This window comes from Anas platyrhynchos, chromosome 5 (genome assembly GCF_047663525.1).
Source record: "Anas platyrhynchos isolate ZD024472 breed Pekin duck chromosome 5, IASCAAS_PekinDuck_T2T, whole genome shotgun sequence".
Lineage (NCBI taxonomy): Eukaryota > Metazoa > Chordata > Aves > Anseriformes > Anatidae > Anas > Anas platyrhynchos.
Window position 1 is genome coordinate 19,862,351 of NC_092591.1, and position 22,344 is coordinate 19,884,694.

A 22,344-nucleotide genomic window follows, 5' to 3' on the forward strand; every position below is an offset into this window, starting at 1 on the left:
AGGGGAAAAAGATTTACTATTTTCCTATAGCATTCTAAACAATGGTCTTGTTATAAAATAATCTTTCTCACTTTTGTCTCTGAAAAAGGGAAAAAATAGTAAGGGCAAGCCTAGAAGGTAATATCTGGAAACTGAAGCTAGAGGTTGAAATGCTGCTCTGTGATTCTCACCTTTTCTCTGTTCAGGCAAGTTGTGTATATCTTGCCCTGCACTTCAGTTTCCTCCTCAGTTATCCATACATATCTCATGGAAGGTATGGTTGCTGTATTAAGACAGAGGGAGATAGTCACACTGAGCCTTGAGTCAAGGTCAGCATTGTAGCATTTAAAAGTCAGGAAGTTAATGGGTTTCTAGGATGCATGTCTATCAATCTAGCACTAATGGTATATTTCCTGTTTTTGGATCCCTTCTTCCCTTTCTGCATCAATATACAGGCTGCTGTGGGAATTCTTCCTTTGCTTGGTTTCTCTTTAAAAGTAAGTGGGAGAAGGGAGAAGGACGGAGGGGAAAAAGAAAAAAAAAAAATTAAGCTTTTTTGAAAATCAGAGCTGTGTTAAACCATGAAGACTATTGTAAGTCTTGACTTGAATTGGTATTCCCATGATTCCAAGATTCATTTTGTCAAGGCTGAAACTTGAAAGATAATGGATGTCCTTTAGTTTGAACTCCTAGTGCTGTCAAGCTAGAGGTTTCCCCTACAATGCAATTTACATCGTGAGAGTGCACCAAGACACAGCAGCTGGGAGCTCTAATCTCTCACTTTCCCACTGCAAAAGAACATGGTCATATGCCGTCATGCTTTGACAGCAGGTTTTATGGACCAAAACACTTCGATAGAATTCAGACATTCAATAGAATGCCCTCAAATTATGCTTTTGGATACAGAAAGTGTTTCATCTGAAAATTACTGATTCCATTTCTAGCATGCTGAAGGAAATGGCATTTTCTGATGACAGCCCTAGTGTCTACCCTGTGGAGTCATATGCTACGTGCAATATTGTTCTGCACTTTTTCTACCCTCTGTGTCCCTCTTTGTTCCCAAAAATGTCTCAGAAGTTGAACAATGGAATATTTCTGTCCTAAAAAAAAAAAAAAAAAATAGGAAAAAGCGCTGTAATCAGATTTATAAGGTAAAAAGTCCTAGTATTCTTGAAGAAGTAAAGAGAAAGAAGATCCCTTCTGACACTGAAATAAACATTATTGCACTCCTCTGATGAATCCATGTGGATTCTCAGGCTATTGATATTCCTTGAAACATCCATTACTTGAGTGTCAAGTAGCTGGGAATTTTGACTAGCACATCAGACTCTAGACTCTTGGTTCTTGTAGAAAAATTGCAGAACTCCAGACTGCCTTTTCTTTTATGACCTAATAGCAGCAATTAAGAATGCTTAGGATATACATAAGTATGCCCTCATCTAACCCTCAAATGGCTGTCACCACTCTATTGTAAGTGAATAGTGCATTGATCAGCATGTGCCTTATTACCTTGTGCATGCAAAGACATTGTAGTAGTTTATTTCCTCTTTTGCACTTTGTACACCACATCTATCAAGAAGAAATATGGTCTAGGCAGTTCAAAAGGCAAAAGAAACTGTTTCAGCAATAAGGGAATGACTCAACAGGGAAATGACACAGGGAGAATTCAATGTATATCTCTTCGAAAGGATGCAGACAGATAACTGCTCACTCATTCTGAAGCACTAGGTGTGGCAGCTCTTAGCTCTCTCTCTGATCTTGTACTCAGTCTAAACAGCAGCTAAGAATAATGTTGCCAAATAAGGCAATGCTTTTAAAAAGTTCAAATAAACATCTGCATCATACAGCTGCCTTTCCATTAGTGAGGTCTAAAGACCAGTGAAGGACTTTATTCAATACACTAAACACTCCTTGAAGTAGTTGGACGTCAACTTGTTTGCAATGACTTAATGGACAGAGAAAGAATCCAGTTCAGGCTAGCATTAGGCAGAAGATTTTTATTTTTTTTTTTTAATCAATAACCTCCAGATCTGATGTATTCACATCATATCATCATCCACAAGGCAAAATAATCGTACATTTTCCAAAACAGGCCAGCAGCAAGAGCACAAGGGAAGGGGGCTCTCCATAGGTACATTAAAGGAGGCTGTAGCGAGGTGGGGACTGGTCTATTCTCCCACGTGCCTGGCGACAGGATGAGGGGGAATGGGCTAAAGTTGTGCCAGGGGAAGTTTAGGTTGGATATTAGGAAAAACTTTACCAAAAGGGTTATTAGGCATTGGAATGGGCTGCCCAGGGAAGTGGTTGAGTCACCATCCCTGGAGGTCTTCAAAAGACATTTAGACGTAGACCTTAGTGATATGGTTTAGTGGAGGACTGGTAAGTGTTAGGTCAGAGGTTGGACTCAATGATCTTGAAGTCTCTTCCAACCTAGACAATTCTGTGATTCTGTGATGCTGGAGTTTGGGATAAGGCCAGAGTGTGAACAATGGTCAGGATAACTGATCTCTCTGGATTCTCTAATTCTAGTTCATGCTGAGACTCTGAAGAGAGTTTTCACTTCTGTTAGGATACTTAGACTGTCAATAGGGGAATGCTAAAAAGAAGCAGAGGAAAGCAAGCAAGTGGAGGCCACAACATGCTGATTCACACTTCAAAAACTTTGTGTTGACCCTGGCAAATCCAGAAGCAGCAGTAGGGTTTTCTGTGGCTTCCCTGAAGAGAAGGGAAATAAAGTCCTCTTTTGCATCTATTGCCTGGACATGCCTCAGAGCTGGGCCTTTCCCAGGGCTGCCGAAAGCCTTCTAATCCTGGTTTCCACCTGCTCCAGCACATCGTACTTTGCAGCTCAGCATGACTCTATCTTTAGCCTCTCAGCAGTGGTACATTTTGGGCAGGCCAGAACAGATGTAAGTGCATCCTGCAACTAGCCACAGATGTATTATCAGCATAAGCTCTCGATATTGACAAGAACATAAAACATGATTGTTGCTTTGCCCTATTTCTGATTAATTGGTTTCTGTTAAACATGAAGGAAGAATGTTTATAGCTAAATAACAGTGATATTCTCTGCAATAAAATATCATTATACTGTGCTTGTATAATTTAGCATTTGTTTGAACAAAAGGAACTGAACCTTATAAAGAAACATGAGCAAAAAGATGACTTGGCTGAAGAAAATGCACCACACCAAACATTACTAATACTATGTCTAAATGACATATCTCTGGCAAATCTAGATGGTTAAATCAAAGAGTGGGCAGGGAGAGTTTTAATACTGATTTGGATGTAGCTTCTATTTGTATTTTATTATTTTAAAACATTTACCTGTAAAATCACAATATTTTACTTCATTAGATTTTCTTGTACAGTTTCTTCATTGTGGAGTTACAGCAAAAACACAATTTTACTCTTTTTTTTTTTTTTTTTAATTATTATTATTTTTTTAATCCCCTGAAGACTTGAAGGGGTATTGCAGTTTAGAAATGTTTTGTATGAATCCTGAAGAGCAGGTGTTTTAGACTGGAAAGACTATTTTTACTGTGACGCTACTCATGCAACTGTCTTTGCTTTCTGTGAGGATGAGGTTCCTCGTATAAGATTCTCTCCTCTTTTGAAATGTTCTTCTTCTTTTGGAAGTGAGATATGTCCTTGCTCTGAACTTGGATTTGGCAGAGTATTACCATGTGCCTGGGACCTCAGCCAGAAAAGCATGAAGATGTAGGGAGGGACAAGGGAAAAAATGGACTAGCCTGAGGGAGAGGTTAGCATACTGTGGCCAAGGGTTACAGAAACTCGAAGTATAAAATCTTCACTGAAGCTCAGTTCTAGAAAAATTAAAAATTATTTAGGGCATGGTTCTTCTGAATCATAACAGTGTTCAGATGGAGATGTGCTGGGCTGAACTCCTAGTCCCCGTGCACAGCAGAACTCCACTGATAGTATTGGGAGTCTCATAAGGGTAAAATTGGGATTCTTATTTTTTCCACTTTTTATTCCACTTTTTTCACTCATTATTTCAACTTTTTTCTTCAGAGTTGCAGGGTGAAAACGAAAAATGAAATTAATTGAGGTGACATTTTTAGTGCACATTCTAGAGTCTGGTTTGAGATGTCTCTTTTTTTTTCTTCTATTTTTGGAAGAAAATCCATATATATCTGTTGTGAATCTATTAGATAAAAGAAGTAAAACATTCATGTTCTGAAACAAATTCTCACTTTTGGTGTGAACCCCATCCAAAACCAGACTGATTTTAAACAATTACTTTTTAATGAGGAGGCAGTTTTTCACAGTCTGAGGAGAGATGAGATTGAAAGAAGGTATGCACATCTGTTTACAAATCATAATTTATCAGTATGAACTATGATGCTATCTATGTTTCTTTAGGCAATTATGACAGTCAGTTATGTGTAACAAGCACAGAGTTAGGAATAAGGAAAGCACTCGTTTTGTTTTAATACTTTTTTTTTTCTTCAAGCAACTAACCCTTCAGCAATCATACTTCAGTTTCTGCTTAATCTGCATTTAACTCCTATATAATAGTAAATAATAAATCCTTTTAACTCCTTTTTCCATTTATGATAGAAAATACTTCATTTATGAAGAAAAAAAGAAATTAAATTATGAATCCTGAGTTACCAAAGAAGACATACCAGATAGATTACCTAAAATTCCTGTCTGCCTGTAAAATCTGTACATTTTAAGGTGGGTTATTCACTGTCCCAAATTAATCTTGATTTTTAAGAATAAGTGCTCAGAGCTGCACTCACTTGGAATTCAATGTGCAGCAATCACTGTGTATGAACGTAAGCCACATAATTACATATGCACTTGTCCCCTAGGCACACAGAAACTGTCATGACATTTGCGAGAATTATTTTTACTGAAATAAGCCTTGCCTTTAGAGCAACCAAGATTGTAAGCAGACATACATTTTCTCTGCCCAGAAGAGCAACCAGAACAGGAAACTGGGGTGTGACACCAACTCTTTGGCCTCTATGTGCAAATGTTATTGTCAAGCCCTTATGAGTAAGTTATATGCATGACTCAAACTTAATAAGCATTTTAGTTGTTGCTTGAAGCAGTGTGTTCTGTGTTGTGATACCTTTAGGGTAAATAATCCAGGGTAATCCAGAGTAAATTCTGTGTAGAGTTGCCTTATTTCCTTGCATTGTTCAACACTATCTAAACCTCATGCTGGAAAGCTTGTCAGAATTGTCTGATTTATAATTTGCTGTAATTGCTGGTGTGACAAAGTAGCTCTTCATCCTCTGAGAGTTCAAATGTTGTCCATCTATAACAGGCAGTCATTTTTTAGATGTACAAATCTGGAATATATTTAAGAAAACATAGTTTACCAATTTGTGTAAATACGTTATGTGTAGTGGCATACTAATTCCTTCTCTTAAATTAAAGACTAGGTATTCATGGTCTGAACTTTTAGGTAGACCTGTGCGGTGTCAAGAGTTGGACTTGATCCTTAAGGGTCCCTTCCAACTCAGGATATTCTATGATTCTATGATTCTATGATTCTATTCATGTGAATGCTGTTGGTAAGTTTTCGTAATGTTGATGACCTTTATCAAGTCACAGGTATAGTGGTACAGTAGTACAAACATTCTTCACAGCACTCAAACTCCTTTTTCTAATGCCAAGATACGCACCTAGTAAGCCTCCTCATATGAGTATGAGACTTAAGTTAAAGCAAAAGAACTGTTTGGATGGATATTAACTTCATCATCATCATCAAAATCTCTGCTGTACCTCTAAGTATAAGGAGAAGGAGTGAGAGAGCTGGTCTTTATTAAAGAGCACTCTTCTATTAAAGAGCACTCAACTCTTCTTCTCACCTTTGTTGTCCTAACATACCTTTTCAACTTTGTATATAATCATATGCAATTTCTGCACGATTTGAAAACAGAATCAAATCTCTCCTTTCAGATGCATTCATCCATCCATCCCTTCAAAGTGAGTCACTGATTTCATTATCAACCAACACAGTAACAAAATGCACATCTTATTCTTTAATCGTATTAGTAACATCTTTTTTCAAGAAGGAAGCTGTTGATGGTCTATATAACAGAGAAACTGAAACTGGCTACCCACCAAAATCTTTCTCAGAACAAAGTTTTAAAAACTTGTGGAAAAAATAATTATGGTAATGGTATCTGTTACCTACGAATAGACAATAAAATTGGTTTCCAAACTCCCCATCAAATCAGTAAAGAGCCGTTTGCATAGTTTTGGATGAAAAAATTGGTCATAATTCTTGAGACCTCAGAAGAAAGCAGAATAGTTTTGTACATTAGCCTCTAATCTTCTGGGAATAATTTTGAAAAGAGTAAGTTTGGAAATTCGAAGCATGTTCTTTGGTGGTTGATAATTTTGTTTACTGATGGAAGAACAGCTTAAACTTTGTTGTTGTTGTTGTTTATTTTTTTAATATAGAATCTTTTTTTTTACACCTATAAGGTTTTAAAACTGCTCATAGAAATGTTAAGGTTACCGAACAAAGAGTTTATTAAACTTTATTAATATGCTGGTCAAAGCAGATGATGACTTTCAATTTGTAGCTCATATAAAATCATATTCTGAGAGCTAAATGAAAGAGAAATGTATCTGAAATTATGCATTATTTTTCATTATTTCATAAAAAATTCAGACATTCATAAGTATATACAAAATTATATATACACATATATGGTGTATCACTGTATGCATATACGTGAAATGAGAAAATAATCATAAAAGAAAACTAAGAGAAGAATGCTCAGTGTCTGAAAATTATCATTGATGTTAAAGAAACTGTATTACAACATATCAGATGAGAACCTAGTCTGTACAATTCATTAAGACAACCTTTCAGACATATTTCTGCATTCAGGAAGATGCTTACTCATGTATTCGACTTACATCAAGGTTAATGTAAAAAAAGGTGCTGAACTGGAATCGATCAGAATGTATATTCTCTGTCCAAATTTACACTTGCAGAACAACATACATGCAAAAGTTAAAATTCATTGCTTTCCCAGAAATGCTGAATTTATAATTTAAACATTTTGTGAGTAAAAGCTGAAGTTCAGAGAGAAACAGCCTGGAGATGTTCTCATTTAGTAATGGAGTATGAAGCAGAAATCCCTCAAGTTTGCATCCACATAGCATAAGAAACACATCAATATGCTAAAAAGAAATAAAATCTCTGATGCTGTCCATGCCGAGCTCCAAAGACGACTTATACAGAAAGACTTAACTGGATCTCCTGTTAGGATTCTTAAGAATTTGCCTTTAAATATTTATTTATATCCTCCATATATCTATCTACAACTTCATCTATATAGCTAGACCTACAGCTTTCTTACAGTGAACTTTGTACGAGTGTCAAAAATATGTTATAGGAAAATGTCTTTGCTTTCAGTATATTCTGTATTATATACTGGAAAGAACAAGCAATACATCACAGAAAAGATTTTATTCAAAACATATAGAGTGCAACAGAGACACAAACAGTTATATTACAATTCTCACTAGGCGCTGGGACCACATATTTCTAAATATTTCTGCTTTAAATTGAAATATTCCAGTGTGGGAGCATTCACAGAACGGACATGCACACATAAAATAATCATTAACATCTTAATCCATAAAATAAAATAGATCCATAAACCCCAGGTATTTGAAAAACTTTCTCAGTTAGTCATCAATACTCACTGCAAGAAATGATCTGACAGAAAAAAAAAAAAAGAAGACTTTAACATTCCCCTGCCCACCCCACTTCTGCCTGAAATTTTGATTCAAATCTCTTTTATCTAACTGAAGTGACACCTACGCAGCTCAGAACTGGACTGACACACAACTTCAGTCGCTTTAACTGAGTGCAAATTCCCTGTGTTTCCATTATAGTTAATGGAGAGAGATGGACACTCTAAATTTGTAATTCAGGTTCAAGACGAATTGTTTATTATTTTCTGCCGACTACAAGAGGAATATAGATTTAGTAAATTACTAATTTAAGTGTCTCTTTTAGATACTCAAAGCAAGGCTTCTTAAATCTCAACAAAATGTTACTGGTGTATGTGAATGAGGGGATACATGCTGGCTTATACTTCACTTTTCGGTGTTGTAGCAGAATCACAAATGAACTCCGAGCACTGGTCTTTTCCAGCTTTTATGAAATGTATTTTGATACTGAAATGCCTTGCTTTTATCTGAAGCTATTTGTCATTTACATCCTCACTTGTACTTTCTAATGAACTTAGGGAGTTTATTTTTTTATTAGCAAAACCTTTGCCACTCTCCTTCAAATCTTTAAACAAGTAGCAATAGCTTACATATATTAAAAACATGTATAGCTATCCACCCTAGAAGAAAAATGATTGCTTTAACATACTAAAACAAACAAACAAGTCCTTGTTTGACATAACCACCCCAAAAACTTGCTGGAAACCGATGCATGATATGACAAGTGGTTTATTTTTCATACCCGTCTCTTTTTTTGCGATTGTATATTCAAGTTATGGTACTTGATATTAAATTGCACACAGTCTAAAACACACAGCTCCATGGGCTATAATGATCTGTCACTGCTGTGCCCAGACTGAAGTAAACATCGTACATGTGGTACTCATTTCACATAAATTTCAGTTTCTGATGGGTGGTTACTGTCACTCGTTCAAGATAACAAACACAAAATTATGGGAGAGCAATGTGGTGCAAAGTAGCCTGGAAGTTATCCACAGAGCACGTCTTTTATATCTCAAGTTGTAATCCAGCTCACAAGAATGCCTTTCATGTATGAAGAAAGAGGTTATTATCCTATCAGTATACAATCTGTTAATGACAAACATCAGGGGAGAGCAATTCATTTGCCCTGACAGCTTTGTTGAACAGGCTTAGAAACTGTTCTGAATAGACGAATACATTAAGAAAAAGATGTTATTTATGGCAGAAGACAGGAAAGGGAGCTTTCCTCTTGGAATTTAGGGAACTTCAGCCAGCCAAAACAGCAACATTTCCAAAATACATTTGCAAGATTAATGAAAAACAGACCTCTATATTTTCACCTCAGATTTAAAGGTGAAGGCCATGTCATTTGGTGACACATTTTTCAAGGAACAATATTGAAAAGCTATCAATTTTACTCATATATGTTAAGTAACCTTCTGGGTCCAAAATTGTAGGCAGATATGAGACAATATGAAATGCTGTTCATTTTATTGTTCTGACCTCTGATTTAATTTGGTTTAAATATTGTTAACCTGAATAATTCCTTTTATTCAGTTTACACTTTGTGCTGTGGCCTTATCTTGCCTTTTCAAGAAATGTTATGGAATAGGATAAGCAGGCAACCTACTCATGCCTATGTGTGGGCCTAAAGGTGTCGTCTGTTGACATAGTGAACCACCAGACTTACTGTATGCATTTGCTGTATTTTATATTATTTTTGTTCTTTACGTTGTTATTGTATTTTATATTTATGTTTTATAAATATTAATACAATGTATATAGTTTAATATTGAAGGATATTTTTATTACTTAATATCCATCTCTCTGATTATGGCCATTTAGTACCATCAATTCCACTTAGAACTAATAAAACAAGAAATAAAAATGAAAATATTATTGGTTAAAAGCATGTATGCTGGCCACTATTTGGTACCTTAATAAATGTTTGCACAGACATGGACATGTATCTTAACAATTCAGAAATTCAAAGTATCTAATTGTATGTATTTTACACAGTGGGATTTGTAATATATGGTAGATTTGCAACAGGTTCTTTACAGTTTTACCACTAAAGTTCTAAAAGTGTCCAGCAAGGTATACTGTGTGCTCCTTCAATCAGTTCTTGAAAAACAAGGAGGTTCTTGTTTTAAGAGCTTATGTACTTCATAAATAATAAAACTTGAAACAGATCTAGAGGATTCTTTCCTTCCCTTCCTCTCCCTCTACCCATCAATGCTAAATCTGTCAATAAAATCCAGGTTTCCTCACTGTCTGGTGTATTCATTACTTTCCATTTACTAAAATAGGGTAAAAAATTTACTAAAATGGGTTCTGATAGCTGCTCAGAAAATACATGTATAAAGGATGATGAGCACAGAGTAAACATCAAGTTGTGTACACACTTCAAATGAATAGCACAAAAATCCCACTGTTGAATTTGACTTTACTTGGTTCCCAGTTTCATTCCTGTTTTTCCCTTCCCTAAGGCTTTGGAATGAGCCTTTGGTATTGTTCTATACCTCCCACCTCCTATTTTACAAGAGTGAAATTATAACACCTGCAACAAACCTTTAGTGAAAAGGGGCTTAGCAATTTTTTCACTATTATGTTGTAAAATATAGTGTTATGTGTGTTTTAAATTCATGTGACATAATATGAAAGAAATAAAGTGAGAAAACAAACAAACAAACAAAAAAGTAAGTTTCGGTTTTCCATTTGCGAAGCAAACATTACTGTCCTTAATAGAAGAGAGAATTCAGCAATCCAATTAAAGTATTATTGATCTTTTATGGTCATTACACAGTGAGCAGATAGACTATGGGCTATTTTCGTTATAATTATTTATTAACATCTCATGGTTATACTTTTTTTTTTTTTTTAAATGAACTTGCCAGCTGATTAAAAAGTGCTGAACTTTTCAGCTGTAGACCTAAAGTCCATTATTTATGTAAAAAAAGATGTGTACAAGCAGAAAATCACTTTTTTCTTTTTATATGTGGAAACTTGTTCTCTAAGGATCCAACACTTCCTCTCTACAGCCCTAACAGTGGGAGATCATGTGAGGCAATTAATTCAAAAAAAAAACAAACACACACAAACAACCGTTGTAGGTTTTTGTTAGGTATAGGTTAGCATAGCCTCTAGATAGCATAATTAAATTAATTACCAATGGATCTGGAATTCTGACTTGTCAATCAAACTATGAACTTCCCCACTCTAAATTGCATTAGTGTCCTTCAACGTCCTCAGAAGAGAGATGGAAATCCATGGTAAAGAAAGCATTATCTCTGGAGTGATAGCCAAACAGGTATGTACTAAATCACAAAGGTTGAACTAGTTGGGAAGCTCCATTTTGCAGCTGTTATTGCTGATCTGATGAGTGGGGGGAGTAGTGGATCTCCATCCAACCAGGATATAAAGGTTAATGTTTTCCTATCCCAATGGCATTTTTTGTTATCAGTCTTGTATCTTCAGGATTAACAGTTCATTAATATTAGACACATGGATGTGTTATTGTCGAAATTTCTATCAAATCTCTCACACAACCTGAAAGGAAATCCACAAGTGCATTCAAAAATTCACACTTTCCTTATGAACTGGTTGACTAAAATACAGTTACCCTCATGCAAGAGGTAAAGATCAAAGATCCCAAGGTCTGAAGACCAAAAATGCCTTGACCACAGGTACATTTTTAATTGCACATGAACCTCTGCTTAAAATAGCAGTGCTTATTCTTTAGCTCAGGTAATTAGGAAAAAGGAAAAATTCTCATATACATTAAGTATAAGAAAGTATCTACCACTACAAGCTCATTCATTTTTATTTATTGATTTATTGATTTATTTATTTTTCCTCATTTCAGCTTAACTGGCTTTTAAGTGTGCTTTGATTCATGATATTTCTGTATCATGATATTTCTGTAAGGGTGAGAATATACTGAATCCCATGATTTAAATGAAGAAATAGAAAGTAGAGAGATTTGCAAATGCATACGGTAGCAAGTTGGTGGAGTTCAGCAAGATTCTGCATTAACACAGAATCAAATGTGCTTCTGAAGGAAAACTCCCCTTTTTTTAACCAGCTCCCTGAGATTGTTATTAAGGTGTTCCACTGAACGTGATTCACTTACTGCAGCAATTCTTTTCTGATCTTACTGCCATATTAGCATTGAGGAGATCAGCATATAATATACACATATAATCACCATATAATACACACTGGTTTTGAGCTCCTGGCCTTGTATTGCAAACAAATGTTCCCTTTTAAATTGCAAGTGCTCAGTGTGACATTCTCTCAATAAAGAGATGTGCAGAAGTTGGAAAATCCATTTGGAAGGTGATGGGAGAAAGTAATTTTGTGTAAGAGAGACTAATAGTAGTGGCATTTAATTCAAGAGAGATGTATGGGATTCTACCAAAGTAGCAGAGTTATTCTGACAGCTGCCTGGCTTTTCCCATTTTGTGACTAATTCTTGTGTAGATACATTCTCTACATGCTCCAGAGAGACAAACCAATCTCTGTGACATCATTGAAAGAGAGATAAAAGTTACTGTCTCTGGCATAAAACATATATGAGGAAACTGAGACTGATAAATAATGATTAGCTCAAAGCCTCAAGCACGAAGTTGGATAAAGAAAGAGTTATCTAACATTACTATGCTTCATCTCATTTTCGGTTTGGAAATCTGTTTTCATTCTTTTAAACACAATCATAGATAAAAAAATAAATAAAAACATTGAGGACAAAAATATTCAGAATAGATGTTTTTTTCAGAGAGCTTCTCAAGATAAGCTATATGCACACACACGTACATATGTAAAGCCTGCAGGATTAAACTGTTTTGGAATGCGCTAACAGTATCTTGCTTTTTCTCTAATGATTTTCATCTGAGAAGATCCTGAAGAGCCTTAAAAAATGTAGAACGTACAAAGCTCTGCTGAAAACCAACCAACATCAAATATGCCTGTATAAGAATGGGGAAGGGAGAAAGTTCTTCTGCCAAAGACAGAAGAACAAAAATCCTTGTTTTTGAAAGTTTAAAAATGAGTTCATTCCAGAGAATGAACACTACATTTTATTTTCTCTCAATATTTCATCAAGGAGATGATCTCTTTGACCTCAGTAAAACTGGAGAGATCAATGTGGAGAAAAGTATCTAGAACTTACTTCATGTGTCACCAGGAAATACCAGCAGCTAAGACAAATTATAGGATTTTGTTTTCCCTTTCACTGAGTCCTGGAGATCTTACTCGGTGTTACTTGTACCATACTGAAACCTGTGATATCTCTACAAGCTGAATAAAATTTTCCAGTGACATAAGGACATGTCCCTTAATGTTCATGGCATTAGGTTTTTGTTCCTAATAAAAGTACTTGAAGAAAGAAAAAGAGCTACAAATACTTATTCACATGGATGTCTCTGTGACTTCACAGAATACTACAGGGGGAATAACACTAATAGCAAAATAGATGTAACATATTTCTTATTCATAATACATACAAAACCTATTGCATGGGCTGAAATGTGTTCCACCAAATACATTTGAAAATGACATAAATATTTTTGTTTTGCATTCTTGATTTGTTTCTTATTAAATCATTTTAAACAAAGATTATGTTAGTCAAAATAATTTTCTTCATCTGTGTCATCTGCTGAACTAGTTAGAGCTATTTGAATAATTTTACTTCAGTGCTTTTTATTATTTATACAATGCCAGCAATAAACTAAATGTTCAAGACCTTCAAGATTTGTCTTTCTTTAGAAATGTTGCCTAAAATATTTAATTTATCTTTCAAGAACTTTGGATAGAGCTTATACTGAGCCAGTCCTTTTTAAACAACAAGCCATCTTTAAAAGCTCTTAATACTTGCTGGTTTGCTTTTATAGCATAGTTTCAACATAGCAAACAATATTTCTGTTTTTCTGCTGATGATTTGATTGGCTTACACTTCTGTACTAGAAGCAAATGGCACAGTCACAAGAATGTAACAAGTCTGGATCGAGAAGACTTCCAACAAGTCAAAGTAGAATTCTTAGATTCTTTTTTTTTTTTTTTAAGTGAAAAAGACATGTTTCTAATAGAATTATAAGTATTGGAAAATATTGTGATGAAGACAGTTCACATAAAATAAAACCCTGGCAACAGTGAACTTGATGAAGAAAAACCCATGAACAAATATGAGCTGAACATAACCATGAACAAACCCATGAACAAACATGTCTGGGTTATAATATCTTCTTGAGCTGTACATAGCTATGAAATAGTAGATGAGATGGCAGAGCTACATTTTCCTTTCTATATACATTGTTTTGTGTTACTGTCTGAAGGGATTTTGTGAGCCAGACTCTATTGAACATGTTGCAGATAAGCATGCACTATACTCTCTAATAGAAACATTATCTTTGTTCTTACTTCCATATATAGTTTCCCCTTATAATAAAGTAAATCATTGAAACTGAAATGTATTTCTGGGCTTCAGGTTTGTTTAATGGGTTGGTTGCAGTTGGTTTTGGTTTTCATGTCCTTAAGACTGCTAGATTTAGATTTTAGAAAAGATCCATGAAGTCTCAGAAAAGTGATTTTATCATATATTTATAGTTCAGTTCATTATCTAGATAGCTGAGCGATATGAATAAATATCCAACAACAAACTAAACTTCCAGATTTGTCAAAGTTCAATAGAAAGTGACAGTGCATACTTTTTTTTTTTTTTTTTTTTTTTTAATATATATCTGTAAGATGTTGTTATAGAAGTTATTAAAGTGGTGTTATCCGCTTTGAGGTGTCTTAAACTAAAGTTTTCCAGAGTGCCCCAGGGTATAGGGAACAGTTGCATGTTTTCCTTATGTTTTCTGATAATCCTAGCTAGATTTGGCTTAGCTTCAGAAGACTTTATTTTTCTCTTAGAAGTTCCATGACCATAAATGTTATGTCAAAGGGTTCTGTTTTGTTTTTTGAATCTTATAATTACTAGCTACAAATTCAAAACATCTTAAAACGAAGCAGACTTTGGATTTCTGATTTGTGGGTGGAGTTCTGAATTATTTTTAAGAGATGAGCACACTAAAACATATCAGCTGTTAATGTAACTGTTACTAACATTATAATTAATAAATCTGTCATATTTATTTGTATTTCTGATAATTATGTTCAATGATGATAATCTTTATTATTGTTCTTATTAACAATAGGATTTAAATGTGTCTGAAGATAATCTAGGCTAATTTATAAGACATTGTACAAATGTGAACATGGAAAGAAATCTTGCTTTTCATAATAAATCCCATAAAACCATTTCAAATAGAGTTTAAAGTTTTCATACATTTTGTGACTTGTTTACTAAGACAAATTGGTGTTTTGGCAGTGTGTAGGGAGACAGACATAGAATACTTCTCACAGCCTTGCTGCCTTGCATGCTGCCTTGCCTATGGTGCCCCGTCAGGGATACCCAACCATTTCTATGCTAGAGTAGAGGCTCTTTGTTTGATTCTAAGATCACAACACTAATGTGTCTGCTAAATATTATTAAGATGATTATATCTTTTATATATTTTTATCATTGCTTCCAGAAATAGCAACATCTTTTTCCAGTCACTATACAAATTGAAAAGCATACATAATACCCACCCTGAAGAATCTGCTATAGGTAATAACTAACTAATGTAGGTGTGGGTTTATGCTTTTTTTCTCTTTTGGTTTGGGCAATATCGTTTGACTCCAAAGTTAATAAAAATCCTAAGGATAGAAGAAAAAACAACAACAAAAAAAGACATTAAATTGCCTTGGCTTTGGCTACCGCATTGTTTTGTCTACATACGCATGCAGTCCTCCACAACTGCTCACACCCACCCTTCTACCCACCCACATACACACAAATCACAGTATTTTAAAAATAAAATAATTCCTTACTGCCTAACCACAATGGCAACCCTGTCAACTCAATAGGTTCACCATGCATAAAATATATGGAATATCCCACTACCAAATCCGTTAAAATGAACAGTATTTAAAACCATGGTAAGCTTCTGGTTGTTGAGCTGTGTTCTTCATTGTGATTCTGTGCTAGTGTTAACACAATTGGAGTTCACAGAGTTCATGATAAGTCAAGATCATGAAGTACTGCAGACCTAGCAGTACTAGCAGTACTGCAGTACATGCTAATCTGCTCTGGAATGTTGCCTCGTCCCATCAGAATAATCTGTATTTGTGCTGAAGACATAACAAAGGAAACTTCTGCTTTCAGACTAACTGAAAGTATTTTAAATACCCATCATGCTAGGGATCTCATTTATCATCACTGCATTCAGGTATCAGTTCCATAAATGCATGTTTCCATATATCATCTAGTCACTGGAGATTTTCATCTCACCTCTGCTCAGGGAATCCAAAAATCAACCAATCATCTCTTATTATTTATTTATTTATTTATTTTCCTTCCTTCTGGTGGGGCTAGCTATTTCGCTTTAAAACTGGGAATCATATACTCATATGAACTAATGCCAAATCCCACAGTTGCAGTGCTTTTAAAAGCTGGAACAAGTTAAGATATATGTTTTCTTGTTTATGAAAGAAGTAAGGAATGACAGACAAAGAAGGGAATAGGATAAAGAAATTGCACTTCTCTAATTACCATGTAAGCGTGTATCTACAGAGTCTTTGCAGAGACTGTGTGATGCCGGCCTTTCTCACAAAATAAAGATAACACTTTAACAATGTTTAGAGAAGCTGAAATGTTTTGCAGAACAAACTCATCCTTTGGTGCACACTTCTTAATGAAACCAGCATCTAATTTCTTTCCCTAATAACCCATTTTCAATAGTTAAGTTAAGTTTGGGTGCAATCATTAACAACTTTCATTACTAATATTGACAGAGGTACAGCATAGTCTATAACACAGGTGTACACGAGTACATTTCCATATTCACACTGTTAAAAAGTGATTGCAAAAGTGTTGCAAAGTCAAGGAGTCAAAAATAAGAAAAAGTTTTCATTCTAGCTGCTTAGGCACATCCATTATGCAGTTTTGGATTTCATGATCCCATAATGCCTTAGTCACTGCCAAGGATGGATGAGGTACTATAAGAACCAATTATTTGGTTTCTTTTTGTATTTAAATTCTTACCAATATAACTGAATTACTGTAGAATAATTATGACAAAATTCCTTTATTTGTATTATTTTATTTTATAAGAAAATTGAGTACCTATTTTTTACTAATTGAGTGCCAGTATTTAGCTAATATTGATGAATTTATTTCACATTATCATTCATAAACATTCAAGATGATCAGAGAGGATAAACACCCTCATATTACCAATGGTGAACAGCGACAGGGAGCCAAGGAATAGTATCTGCTCATTCTGGATGCTCAGGTACTGATTAGTTCCAGAGCATTTTCTGTTATTGTTCTGTTCATTTTTTTCCCCCACATAGAATAGGTGCATCTGTGCTCAACATTTCTGCAAACTCGTTACTAGACTTTTTATGCTGGCTAAACCTTCCTTCCTCCTTTTTCCAGCTCATGTGTCCATCAGGTTGGTGGCTGGCCAGCCGGACTGACCAGTCAAGACCAGTGAGGTTGCAACCAGCATGTGATGTGGAGAGGCCCATGACACAAAATGCTGCAACATGAATGAAGTCAGAGCAAAAGCAAGAGCATTCTCATGCTCAGCACGAGAATGAATAAATGAATGTTTTTTATCATAATATACAAAGGGGAGGAACTGAGGGTGCAGTGGATCATTGGCTCTCTTTTCCTCCCATTTAGTTCAATTTTTCTCACAAATTCCGAGCACAACTGACGCTTTTAGAGCAGATGACTATTATGTCATAGGGCTTTGCCTTACAGGTCAGGGCTAGATGGCCATCCAAAACAGAAATTTCCCCATGTTCTTATTTTTCTATAGATCAGACACAGAGATGTGATTTCCAAGAAACCAATCTTCAGCAGGGTGGAAAGTAGCTCGTGCAACAAAATATCTACCAAGCACATGAAAGCTGTGATCTAGCAAAATAATGCAAGGCAAAGTGGTCAAAGGTGAAAGCTGTGTTGTTTAAAGAAGAGCTAAATCAAAAGTTCATTGAAAAAAAAATAGATTAAATCTTAAAACCTTAAGAATATCAGAATTATTGCTTTGGAAACCTTATTCAATAGGTCCATATTCTAAAAGACTTATTCTATTTTTAGTGCCATTCGAGAGTGGGAAAAAAAAAAGAGAGAGAGAAAAGTAGAGAAACCAGTGTCTTAAACACAAATATTTAAAGCTACAAGGAAGTGAAAAGACTGTATTATTATTGTAAATGTCAGAAAACTTAAAAGCTAGGAAGTCTAACCAGTTCCGCATATCATTTTTAACACATCTGTTTATCATTGTCATCAGAAACTCATCCTCCCATAACTGATAGATTTAAAATTTTCTATTATAAGTCTAATTCAAAAAAAAAGAAGAAAGTTAAAACACTTTTCCTTCACAATGAAAACTGATAGGGTGAAGAAATGAAACAAAACCTGGAGTCAAATTTCTGGAGCAGAGTGCAAATGAGATGATACATTAAAAAATTACAGACTGCAGAAAAAATAAAATAATAATAATAAAAATATATAATACACACTAGAAAATACACACTTAGGTCAAGAATGAAACTATATTCCTTGCTTTCATACAAAAATCCACAGATTAAACTGTATATTTAAAATCTGAATTAAATCTAAATAACTTTAAAAAGTAGCAAACCTAATTTTGCCTACTGTGTGAACGTATTTCCCATTATGAGATTTCCGTTCCAGTTTTGTACTGATCCCGTATATAGTGAGTGAGAATCACATGACATTTCTTCTTGTACACACAGAAGAAGCTATATCTATAGGTTAGCTGTACCGTTGTAGAGTTATACTGTGAAGAGATCAAGCATTTTGTGCTTCAAGAAAGATTTTAACTTCATATCCAATTCTGCTGCATTTCAGGTTTAGTTGCTAAAGAAGGTTTTTGCACCCATAGTCTAGAAAAACAAGTACCTTAGAGCTTTCCTGGAGGCCAGATAAAACCTATATTTCATTTTGTTTAATATTTCTATGAGGTATGGAAAAGAATATTTTGAGAATTTTGATACAGGGAATGGAAATAAAAATCTTCTTATATAATTCCATTTTAATTCTTCAAATTATTATAATTATTATTTATTCTCCTTCATTCTTTATTAATTAAATTTATTTATTTATTTTTAATAAAACTGAAATTTTTGTGAAACTTACAATTCTTCGCTGCAGTTAAGTTTTAAGAGCCCTTGTTGCTGAAAATATCAAAAGAGTTTCTTACCTAGTGTCAGCTTTTGTCTCCTTTTGTTTCCTGATGGTCATGTGCTAGGATATTTTCAGAAGTCTAGAGCAAGTCATTGTAAGACTTACTCTTAACTCACCTAGACAGGATATCTTTCTCACAAAATGCAAAACAAAAAAGTAGCCATTACTTTTTCTCACATAAAGGTGGAAATTACTATCCTCACATAAGGTGGAAAATAAATAAATCTTTTACATTTAGTATTAAGGCTTTTTAAGTTGCGATGATCTATATTACTCCTGCTGTGGAAATAGCTATACTGGTATGATGTTGGATCAGCACAGCTAAATTCCCCTTTTCAACTAAATTCCCCTTTTCAACAAATTTCAGCCTCCTGAGATTCTAATTACATTTCAAATCTTCCTGGACTAATTTATTATGAGAAATTTCCTGATCTTTTTTTTTTCCCCCTCCATAGAGCAGTCCTTGTGAATTAAAAGTAACACTTAGAAGCAGCAACATTACGCCACATAAAATGAAAAGTATGATTAATATTTTATTGTTTCTATTTATCAATATTTAATATTAATATTTAATATTTTGCTAACTGCAGTTTTGACCAATGCTAATAGTAGCACGAGTACAAAAAAGCAGAAAGCACACAATTTCTATGTCTAAAAATAACACACTTTCTAACTTAAAGGTAAATAGTTTTGATTATCTTTATAATGCTCTTTAAAGGGATCTTTTCTCAAAAATTGTCTGTGGCAAATACGTGCTTATCAGAGTTTGACCGCAATAATATACTAGATGGTGCAAGAAAAGATTGCCGGGGAAAGAAATAAAACCTATTTTCACCGTGTTGTTTAAATTATTGTGAACTTCTAACAGTTTCTTTTCTCTGACAGACCTGATTAGCTCAGGGGAAGACACTAAGAGGGATATAAAAATGTGTGGAGGGAAGGCATCACGGAGGATCCACCCCCACACTCTCAGAAAGAAGCTGTGTCTATCATAGGAACTCCCTTGCTGTCTGGGCAGCATATGAGTAAACACAACACCGGTCACAAAACTCGTGGGAAAGAAAACACAAAATGTTTGAAAACCTGGCACTCAACAGCATGAGACTCATCGATTCCACCAGAGGTATGTGGTACAGGGGTCAGGAAACAAGAGGCTCAAAGCTGCTCCCCACACCACTATGAAGAAGACTGTAAGAAAAAAAAGAGATATATTCAAAGCAATTATTTTGATCATTCACTTCCTAGGAGTTGTCTTTTCAAGTCAGGAAAAAAAAAAAAAAAGCCATAGGAAAAACTTTGGGCTAGCTATACAATTGCATGGCAGTTGTAGCCCTTTAAAATTCATCATATAATATAATTCATCATATAATTATATAGCATTTTTACAGTGCCACAGTGTTTCACCATTTAGAAGTCCATTAATTAAGACTTCTGTCACTACTTATAAGTCTGTTAAAAGAGGCATTCACTTCAAATTTTCTAGCAAATCTTAGCAAGGAATTCATTGCTGTCTGAATTAAGACACTTGTGGCAAATTCCTGTATGTAGCAAAGAAAGGAAACATAACTGAAAGTTTGGGGTGTATATGTATAATTTTGACCAAATTTTTCAAGCAAAATATTCAGATGGAATCCACAACTGTAGTGTTTTTGTTTATCTTTTTTTTTTTCTTTCTCTTAATAAACAAAACAAAACAGTGGCTTTCTAACAGTATTTTCATATAGGATTTCAGCAATTTGTTGAGAAGGATAAACCTGGGCCTTATGCTGGAAAGATAAAATCTTTGACAACAATAATCTTTGATGTGTAACATTGAATGGCTGAAGTCAAAGCTTTAACTGAGCCAACGTTTCAAGTAAGTGTCTAAAAGCAGATATTTTCTGGTTTTTACTAATGAAACTTCTTATTGATACCAAAGGAATAGTGTCTACTTATGAACTTGGCCCCAGGTTTGAAAAGCAGACCTTTGCAGTGGAGTTTTATTGTATTAACTCTCCCTGTAAGGTACTGATATATTAATATCAATGTAGCTGTCTAAGTTGAGATTTTACATGGTTGGATAGTAAATTATAAGTATATTTCAGCTTTTTGAATAAGCTTTCCAGCATCCAGACATTTTGTCTGAAGATGTCTGTAATGATCACACAGGTGTAAAACAAAAATGAATGCCAGAAGACACATAATTAAGTGTATAATTAGTGTAGATTTAAGTGTCTATTTTGGAAATTATATCATGACAACAAAATAACATTGTGAATTGTATTGAATATACATTGAGAACACTTTTATGAATAACTTATTTTTCAAGTTTCGTATTTTTCAAGTTTCTCTTTTTGGATCTCCTTCTGCCTAGATCATCTGAAGTTAAGAATCCAAAATTAAGAAATGAAAAGGAAATGTTTCATTTTTGTCTGTTTCCCTTAGCATAATAAAGAATCGGGTATATTTCTTTGCAAAATTTAAGCAAATGTCTCCACAAACCATAACAATAAAATATCAGAACAACAACAAAAAAAATAGTTGATTTCAGTTCTGTTCTTAAAGAGATATTGTCTCCAAGGCAAAAGAAAATTAAAAAGCAACAGAAAGATAGTAATACTTACACGTCTGCTGTCAGCCTCAATAGACACAGTCTTAGGTAAGATTTTGCCTAAAAGAACCAAGAATGTCCTAAAATGCAGTCCAAATCCAAACAGAGGACGTTTGTCAATACATTAGCTACATTTTGTGAGAACTGTGACAATTCAACAAAAAACACAGGAGTGTGCACAAAGCCCTGAAAAGAATGAAAAAAAAAATAAAATCATCATAATAATTAAGTAATCCATACATAAATAATACATAGCTAAACTGGCAAAAGACCCGATCTTGGTATGGTTATACCAATAAACACTGTCCTTGCCTGCTCCTGTCAGAGAGCTCAAATCTGGCAAAAAAGGTGTAATTCCGCAAAGGATAGTCTTACAGACAAAAAGTCTCTAGTATAGGCAATACTATAACAAACATACTTATAAAGCAGTGGTTGCATTAGTATATTAATTAAAAATATTTCCTATCTCCTATCCAACATCTTTCACACCACTTCTATTTAGGATACAGAACTCGTAAGGATAAAAATATTAAGCCTTTACTAAAGCTAAGGGAGGCATTTGACTTTATGCCTCAAATACCTTCATGATAATGCTATGACACACAGTTACACCCACATGATCACATTGCATAAGAATGTTACTGGATTTTATCTTAATTATTTCTCAATCTCATATCGAATAGGACTTTGCACAATAGAACTGTAGAGTTTTATGCAAATGTCTTCTACCCACCCACACAAAAATTTGAAT

At 34.5% G+C, this 22,344-nt stretch overlaps 1 long non-coding RNA gene across 1 annotated transcript; it reads right to left on the reverse strand.

Moving 5' to 3' along the window:
• Positions 1–2,348: 2,348 nt before the first annotated feature.
• On the reverse strand, positions 2,349–21,746 carry LOC106018027 (uncharacterized). Its single transcript, XR_001191855.5, has 4 exons — positions 21,607–21,746; positions 20,087–20,191; positions 5,084–5,306; positions 2,349–2,905 (listed from the first exon to the last, which is right to left on the reverse strand). It is a non-coding gene; the product is annotated as an uncharacterized lncRNA (long non-coding RNA).
• Between the last annotated feature and the right edge of the window lie 598 nt (positions 21,747–22,344).